The following is a 9,834-nucleotide window of genomic DNA, read 5'->3' on the forward strand; positions in this document are numbered from 1 at the left end:
TCTGTTCCTGGGCTCCTGCACTCTGATATCCATGTCACCCGCTTGTAAGTGTCCGTCACAACCAGCGTGGAAACCTGGAAGTTCCCTCCAGATTGCACAACGCTTTCTTTCCACTCTCCTTGTGTTTCAGGTCTTGGATCTGTTCCTGGGCTCCTGCACTCTGATATCTATCTCACCCGCTTGTAAGTGTCCGTCACAACCAGCGTGGAAACCTGGAGGTTCCCTTCAGATTGCACAACGCTTTCTTTCCACTCTCCTTGTGTTTCAGGTCTTGGATCTGTTTGTGGGCTCCTACACACTGATACCCATCTCACCCGCTTCTAAGTGTCCGTCACAACCAGCGTGGAAACCTGGAGGTTCCCTCCAGATTGCACAATGCTTTCTTTCCACTCTCCTTGTGTTTCAGGTCTTGGATCTGTTTGTGGACTCCTGCACACTGATATCCATCTCACCCACTTCTAAGTGTCCGTCACAACCGGCGTGGAAACCTGGAGGTTCCCTCCAGATTGCACAACGCTTTCTTTCCACTCTCCTTGTGTTTCAGGTCTTGGATCTGTTTGTGGGCTCCTGCACACTGATATCCATCTCACCCGCTTCTAAGTGTCCGTCACAACCAACGTGGAAACCTGGAGGTTCCCTCCAGATTGCACAACGCTTTCTTTCCACTCTCCTTGTTTTTCAGGTCTTGGATCTGTTTGTGGACTCCTGCACACTGATATCCATCTCACCCGCTTCTAAGTGTCCGTCACAGCCGGTGTGGAAACCTCGAGGTTTCCTCCAGATTGCACAACGCTTTCTTTCCACTCTACTTATGTTTCAGGTCTTGGATCTTTTCCTGGGCTCGTGCACACTGGTATCTATCTCACCCGCTTGTAAGTGTGCGTCACATCCGGCGTGGAAACCTGGAGGTTCCCTCCAGATTTCACAATGCTTTCTTTCCCCTCCACTTATATTTCAGGTCTTGGATCTGTTCCTGGGCTCCTGCACTCTGATATCCATCTCACCTGCTTCTAAGTGTCCGTCACAGCCGGCGTGGAAACCTGGAAGTTCCCTCCAGATTGCACAACGCTTTCTTTCCACTCTCCTTGTGTTTCAGGTCTTGGATCTGTTCGTGGGCTCCTGCACTCTCATATCTATCTCACCCGCTTCTAAGTGTCCGTCACAACCAGCGTGGAAACCTGGAGGTTCCCTCCAGATTGCACAACGCTTTCTTTCCACTCTCCTTGTGTTTCAGGTCTTGGATCTGTTCCTGGGCTTCTGCACTCTGATATCCATCTCACCTGCTTCTAAGTGTCCGTCACAGCCGGCGTGGAAACCTGGAGGTTCCCTCCAGATTTCACGAAGCTTTCTTTCCAATCTCCTTGTGTTTCAGGTCTTGGATCTGTTTGTGGACTCCTGCACACTGATATCCATCTCACCCGCTTCTAAGTGTCCGTCACAGCCGGCGTGGAAACCTGGAGGTTCCCTCCAGATTGCACAACGCTTTCTTTCCACTCTCCTTGTGTTTCAGGTCTTGGATCTGTTCCTGGGCTCCTGCACGCTGATATTCATCTCACCCGCTTCTATGTGTCCATCACAGCCGGCCTGGAAACCTGGAGGTTCCCTCCAGATTTCACAACTCTTTCTTTCCAATCACCTTATGTTTCAGGTCTTGGATCTGTTTGTGGGCTCCTGCACACTGATATCCATCTCACCCGCTTCTAAGTGTCCGTCACAGCCGGCGTGGAAACCTGGAGGTTCCCTCCAGATTGCACAACGCTTTCTTTCCACTCTCCTTGTGTTTCAGGTCTTGGATCTGTTTGTGGGCTCCTGCACACTGATATCCATCTCACCCGCTTCTAAGTGTCCGTCACAGCCGGCGTGGAAACCTGGAAGTTCCCTCCAGATTGCACAACGCTTTCTTTCCACTCTCCTTATGTTTCAGGTCTTGGATCTGTTCCTGGGCTCCTGCACTCTGATATCGTTGGGTTACTTAACGTAATCGCTGGTTCTTTGATAACAGAGTGAGGTGTTTCACTATGGGAATTTCCTTGGCATGACCAACTACGGAAGCTCCAATGACACCACGTCTGTCTCTGACAGACCTGTCGAGCCGTGCTCAGGGCTCCACCCCTTCATACTAACACGGCCGACCAGCTCCTCCTATCTCATTCCAAGCAGCTTTCTTTCCGTGCCTAAGCAAGGAGGGAAGTGTTGATGAAACACCTCACTCTGTTATCAAAGAACCAGGGATTACGTTAAGTAACCCAACGTTCTTTTTCTAACTTCGCTCGGTGTTTCACTATGGGAGATATGGCCCACTCCCGGATTGTGCCAGCTCCCGAAGCCACACTCCAGTACTACTCCAGGATCTCAGGTCGAACCTGAGGCACCAGAATCCAGCACTGCCTGAGCCAGGGATGACTGTGCAACATCCAGCCGATAAAACCGGACAAACGTGTGCGGCGTAGCCCAGCTTGCTGCCGCACAAATATCCTGGACTGATACACCTCTGAACAAAGCCCAGGATGTGGCCACACCCCTAGTGGAGTGAGCTCGAAGTCCCGGGGGGGCCTGCGAGCCCTTACAGCTATAAGCCAGAGCTATGGCCTCTACAATCCAATGAGCTAGCCTCTGGCGTAATAAGGGCCTGCCCTTGTGAGGGGAGGCCCAGGAAACAAACAGCTGATCCGACTTCCTGAATCCAGCTGTTCTGTCAAGATAAGTCCCCAACGCCTGCACAGGGCACAAAGTGTTCAGCCTCTGCTCCGTCTCTGAAGAGAATGTAGGGGGGTGAAAAGCCAGGAGCTCTACTGTAGAGCACCTGTATGACGTTTCCAACACTTTAGGGACAAAGGCAGGGTTAGGCCTCAGGCGTGCTTTAGTCAGTCCTGGGGCCAGCTGTAGACAAGAGGGGTGAATAGACAGAGCCTGTAATTCACTAACTCGCTTGGCTGTGGTTAGAGCCAACAGCAGAGTGGTTTTAAGAGAGAGAAACTTCAACCCCACTGCCCCAATGGGCTCAAAGGGGTGGTGGGAGAGGGCGTCCAAAACGACTGACAGATCCCATAAATGGACCAGTGGTCTAGAAACTGGGAGCGTTCGACGCGCCCCTCTCATGAAGCGACATACGAGGTGGTGCTGACCAGCAGGTTTATCACCAAAACCCACGTGGCAGGCTGAAATAGCTGCTAAATAGACCTTTATGGTGGAAAAAGCTCTCCTTTTGTCCAGCAAGTCCTGAAGAAAACACAACAGCTCCACCACTGAACACTGAAAAGGGATAATCTGCTTTTCATGGCACCACTTCCCCAAAACACACCATTTACTGCTGTAAATGGAACGAGTGGAGGAGGCTCTGGCATTCTGAATGGTTTCAATAACCTTCAGAGGCATGCCTGCTGCCTTCAAATTCCACCTCTCACGGGCCAGGCCCAGAGAGCAACCTGTTCTGGATGGGGATGGTATATCTCCCCACGCGCCTGAGACAGAAGGTCCTGTGGATGGGGAGTGGCCATGGCTCGTCCACCAGAAGCTGGATGATTTCTGCTATCCAGTGTTTGGATGGCCACCGTGGAGCTATTAAGATCAGTGACAGCCCCTGATCCCTCACTCTGATCAGTGTTGGGGAGATCAGGCTGAGGGGAGGGAAAGCATACAGCAGAGTTTTTGGCCATGGATGGGCCAGCGCATCCACGCCCAGTGGCGCATCTGCGTCTGATAGGGAGAAAAACAGAGGGCACTGTGTGTTTTCTCGTGAGGCGAAGAGATCTACGGCAGCCCGGCCGTATCTCTGCCAAATCTGCTCCACCACCTGTGGGTGAAGCCTCCATTCTCCAACAGTGGATTTCCTCTGGACAGGAGGTCCGCCCCCCTGTTCAGAATTCCTGGCACGTGAGTTGGCCGAAGGGAGAGGAGCCGAGTGCTGCTCCACACAATTATTTCCCTGGCTAACCTGTGTAGCTGCCGGGAACGGGTGCCGCCCTGGCGTTGATATAAGCAACTACAGTGGAGTTGTCTGTTTTCACTAAAACATGTTGTCCCCGGAATATGGCAGAAAATGCCGTAAGGCTAGGAGCACCGCGCGGAGCTCCAGCACATTTATGTGATTCAGAGCGAGTCTCTGTGACCAAACGCCATTCACTGCTCTGCCCATCATAGTTGCACCCCAGCCTGACAGGGATGCATCTGTGGTCAGCGTCACCTGGAAGACACTGCCCCGGGAGGTACCCCCGCAGCGAGAGCTGTCGGGCTCCTCCAAGGCCGGAGAGCCGCGATACACGGCTGCGTTATTTTTACACCATGACTGAGATGTCGGCGAGGGCACAGCTGCAGAGAAGCGACCCACCACTGAAAATCTCTCATCATAAGCAGCCCCAAATGTACCACCGATATCACCGAGGCCATGAGGCCGAGGAGGCGGAGACAGAGTCGGAACCGCACGACTTTCCCCAGCTGAAAACGGGAAAGACAGTGAGTGAAGGATGCGATCCTCCGCTCTGAAAGTGCCATACGATAAGAGATGGAGTCTATTCTGAGCCCCAGATACTCTATAAACTGTGCGGGTTCCAAGTGGCTCTTTTCCAGGTTGATTGTGAACCCAAGCTCCGTGAGGTGATTCACTACCACCTCGGAGTCTTTGATCGCCTGCTCGCGCGATCATGAGCATATTAGATAATCGTCTATGCAAGAGAATATTCTGATGCCGCTGTTCCTTAACGGAGACAGCGCTGCTTCCACACATTTGCTGAACACCCTTGGGGCTAAGGATAGCCCGAATGGGATAGTTTGAAACTCGTATGCTACTCTCTGATAAGCGAACCTGAGATATTTCCTGTGTGGAGGATAAATGGCGATGTGAAAATATGCGTCTGATAGGTCGATTGTAACAAACCAATCGCCTGTGTGAATTGAGCGACAAAGCGTCTTGTGTGTGAGCATTCTGAACGTGTACTTTCTCAAATGCTTGTTTAACACACGCAGATCCAGAATAGGACGGAGCGACGTTCCGTCCTTTTTCGGGATGAGGAAATAGCGGGAGTAAAAGCCCTGCTGAGCTTCTTCGCTCGGAACCGCTCTGATCGCCTTTTTGTGTAACAGGGAGAATATTTCCTCTTTCAGCACATTCGCTGAGTCGCCACTGGCCACCGAAGCCACACTCCGCCGAATCTCGGTGGTTTTACCGCAAACTGTAGTCTGTAACCCTGGGAAATGGTTGACATGAACTGCGCATGCGCGCCACCGCTCCAGCCGCGCTGTGAGCGGCCTCTGAAGACCAGTAGCGTGACGTCACCCCTGTCTCCCGGAAGGAGTTGGGGCTCTCCCCCTCGGGAAGAGCGTGAGCTCCCCCCGCTGGGAACAAAGACAAATGGCAGTGATTTTCTTTTGTTTTTATTTTGAAACTGGGGGGACATTCTGCCCTTGGCAAACTGCCTGGCTGCAGAAATGCACGTTTTATTTCTTTTGTTACCCCCAAACCACAGTGAAGTGTCTGGTGACTCTGGGCAGTGCTTGGTGACACAGACAGAGTTCTTAGGAGTGCTTGATGACACTGCGCCATTTGTCCACAAGTCTGTCTTCCCTGAACTGGAGGAGGAGACTGAGAGGGTGCTCCTGGTGAACTGGAAACTTCTGGAGACCCTGAACCTTGGAGTGATTTGGTTACCCCTTCTAACACCTTCCTTCTCTTTGGGGGAGAAGAGAGGGGTGACACAGAACGTTGCAGGTGTGCTAGGCTGACCGCTTCTTTTTCCCCTCTCCGGGGTGTGACGGCTTGTTCTTTGCAGCAGCCGCTGCAAAGGAATGCTTGCCCCAAGGTCTTTGGTTCTCTACCTTGGCCTGGTGGGCACCCTGCTGGCCTCCTGCTCCTCTCTGCATTCTGACCCCACTCTGTCTCCCTCTCACAGCTGCTGCTGTTGCGGCAAAGCCAGCTCTTGGCACCTGGGGCTGAGAGTTAGGTTTCTGGTAAGCAGAGTTGAATGCTTCTCCTCCTGCTTTCTGTGGGTGCTTGTTCTCTCATTCTCTCCAGGGCTGGGCCAAAAGACCTTGGTTGGGTCATAGGCTGCATCCATTACCTCAGCCCTCTGAGCATCACCTAGGCCTGACAGGTTTAGCCACAAGGCTCTCTCACCCGAGACTGCAAGGCCCATAACGCGGCCACACCCTTGGACTGCTCCCCTGGAGGAGCGAAGAATGAGATCATTAACCACGCAGATTTCATCCCAGAGGGCTGGGTTCGGGGAACCCGAGTCAAGCTCACGGCCCATGTCTTCCAGAATTTCTGCCTGATATGCTGATAGCTGTGTGACTGCATTAAGCGAGCATACTGACTGTGCAGCATATTTGTACATCCTTTGATAGATAGACGCCGTGAGGCGATCTATCTTGTTGGGCAAAGAAACACTAGAAGACGCTGAGATTGCCCTGCGGTTAGGGTGAAGGTGATACGCCACTGAAGGCTCCACTGCTTCAGCCCCACTCGGTGGCCTGGACTGCTGGGGAGGAAAGGTGGAGTCATCCTCCTGTTCCTCATCCATGTCCTCCATGTCGAGGTCGGAGTCGGCATCGCCCTCCGCGTCCTCGCCACCCGGCCCGCCCACGTTTTGATCGAGGAGGTCCTCGAACGATGGGGGCATGAGCGGGGACTCTTCTTCCATCATGTCCGCCCAGCTTGTGGAGGCTCGCGGATGATGGATATCGCTTGTACCAGTAGCGGCCGACAGGCAGGGTCCTGACTGTTCGTTACTGCTACTCTCAGCCTCCTTTCCTGGACTTTCTCTGGCATCAACGCACAGTGTGGGCATCCCTGAGGGTCCGCCAGTGAAGCCTGAGCATGCTTGGCACCCATACAGACGATGCACATTGGATGAGGGTCCCTGCCCGAGATGGTGGCACCGCATGATGCGGGGCACGGGCGGGATGCAGCCTCTTTGGCCTTCGGCTCCGACCTTTTGGCGGGAGTAGGAGCCGTCGACATGGTTAGCGGAAAGTTGGTGAGACTAGGCTAGACCAGGCTTGTCTCAACACGTTAGCCCGTAAGTAGCTAGGACTAGCGGCGGGTGTTAAATCCGAGCTAGTCACCGCGGGAGTCAGCTCGTCGTGACACGTTAGCTGCACTCCTCTAGCCAATATCGTTAGCAACTTAATGCTAACTGAGCCCTAGGTTGACTAACAAGCTAATGCTAGTGAGACGCTAATGTTGTTCGTGGCCTGCTAACAAGTTAATGCTAGCCGGACACTGAACGAACAGCTCGCCGTAACGCGTTAGCCCGAGTTACACAACGTCGGCTACCTCGCTAACTAAAACCAGGAACCGCTGGGACAGCTCGCCTGACGCGGTTGCTGTTCCACAGTGCAACTCTAAGTACACTTCTTTCGAAGGACTTACTCAGCACGATCCAAACTGGAACTGGAAAAACTGCGTTTGGCGATGTACTCCTACACGGGACGCCTGAGAACTGTTAAGCAGCTAATCAAGTTAGCCTGGATGCGCTGAGGGAGCTCAAAGTAGTTTCTCACGGGAAGAAAGCGAGAATGAGTTAGGAGGAGCTGGTCGGCCATGTTAGTATGAGGGGGCGGAGCCCTGAGCACTCAACAGGTCTGTCAGAGACAGATAGCTCATACTTCACGTCAGACACACCCCGTGTGAGTGGCGATTGCTGATAAGTCACTCACAGTCACGCCCTGACATGGCGATCTCTAATAATCACGTCACAGACACGCCCGCGAGCGGCGATTGCTGATAAGTCACGTCAGAGACACGCCCTGCGATCGGCGATCACTCATACTTCACGTCAGACACACCCCGTGTGAGGGGCGATTCCTGATAAGTTATGTCACAGACACGCCAGAATATTGGTGATTGCTCATACGTCACATAACAAACAGCCTGCGAGTGGCGATTACGGATAAGTCACAGCACAGTCACGCCCTGACATTGGCGATCTCTAATAAGTCACGTCACAGACATGCCCGGCGAGCGGCGATTGCTGATAAGTCACAAAAAAGTCACGCCTTGACATTGGCGATCGTTAATACGTCACGTTACAGACACGTCCGGCGAGCAGCGATTGCTGATAAGTCACAAAAAAGTCACGCCCTGACATTGGTGACAGCTAATACGTCACGTGACAGACACGCCCTATGATCGGCGATCACTCATACTTCACGTCAGACACACCCCGTGTGAGCTATTTGACATCACAGCGGAGAGACGGGTTTGGCATTGATTTTTGACATCACAGTAGAGAATCTACTCTGGCATTGATAATTGACATCACAGCCGAGAGACATGTCTGGCATTGATATTTGAATTCACAGAAGAGATGCGAGTCTGGCATTGATTTTTGACATCACAGCAGAGACGCGAGTTTGGTATTGATATGTGATATCACAGCAGTGAGAGCAATCTGGTATTGATATTTGACATCACAGCAGCGAGGCGAGTCTGGTGTTGCTATTTGACATCACAGCAGCGAGGCGAGTCTGGCATTGATATTTGACATCACAGCAGATAGTCGAATCTGGTGTTGATATTTGACATCACAGCAGAGACACGAACCTGGAATTGATGTGTGACATCACAGCAGGGAATCTACTCTTGCATTGATATTTGACATCACAGCAGAGAGTCGAGTCTGGAATTAATTGTTGACATCACAGCAGAGAGACGAGTCTAGAATTGCTATTTGAAATCACAGCAGAATCATGATTCTGGTTTTGATATTTGACATCACAGCAGAGACGCGAGTCTGGCATTGATATTTGACATCACAGCAGACAGTCAAGTCTGGTAGTGACATTTGAAATAACAGTAGAAACACGAGTGTCATGGACCGGCTGTGTGGCAGGCAGGAAGTGGACCCAAACGCAGACTCACAGGAAAACAGGACTGAACTCAAAATACAGCTTTATTGCTGACAGTAGATAATAGCGATACAAAATAACATGAAACTAAACTGGGAAGTACTAAGGTAACTGACTTACGAGGAAACACACGGAGGGGCACACAGTCATGAGGGAGAACGCGACACTGACACAGGGAAACACAGGGCTAAAATACACTGGGAAGTAACGAGGGGAATGAGACACAGAAGGGGAGCACAGCTGGGAAAAATCAGAACTGACGAGACGAGGGAGCAAAGTAGAATACACTCACAAGAGACATGGACCTTCAAAGTAAAACAGGAAGTAGCAGATGCAAACTAGACTAGGGGAGACAGAGCAACTAAGAAACACAGAACAAGGAGACACAGAGGGCAGTTATTAAATACTCAGAGAACTAAAGAGAATACAAGAAAGCCAAACTAAGACACTAGACTAAAGAATAAACTAGGGGAACAAAGGGAACTAAGATCATAATACAAAACTCAGAGACACAAGAAACTCAAAACACTGGGTCACCGACCCAGGACCGTGACAGTACCCCCCCCCGTAAGGGCTGGCCCCAGACAGCCCAACAGGAAAAACAAAAAACGCCCCAAACACAAAACAACCCGACCAGGGCGGGCGGAGGGGGCCCAGGACGGAGGGCTCGGAACAAAACGTCCAGCACAGGAACACAGAAACGAGTCCAACACAAAATGTCCACGAAAAGCACAGGGGCCCTGGAAAGCATCCAAAACAAATAGGCGGGCCAAAAACAACCATGGGTTGCAGGGAATGGAGTCCAGAAACATAGTTCAGGGGGCCGACCCTGGTCCCGACAGTACAGGAGCCAAGGGGGAAGCAGTTCAGGTGGCCGACCGTGCGCACGGCAACGGCGGTGATGGGCAAACAGTTCAGGGGGCCGCCCTCGACGGCCATGACGCCGACTCAGAGGCCTGGAAAGCGGCCAACAAAGGCGAGGAGGCGTAG

Source organism: Oreochromis niloticus, linkage group LG3 (genome assembly GCF_001858045.2).
Source record: "Oreochromis niloticus isolate F11D_XX linkage group LG3, O_niloticus_UMD_NMBU, whole genome shotgun sequence".
Lineage (NCBI taxonomy): Eukaryota > Metazoa > Chordata > Actinopteri > Cichliformes > Cichlidae > Oreochromis > Oreochromis niloticus.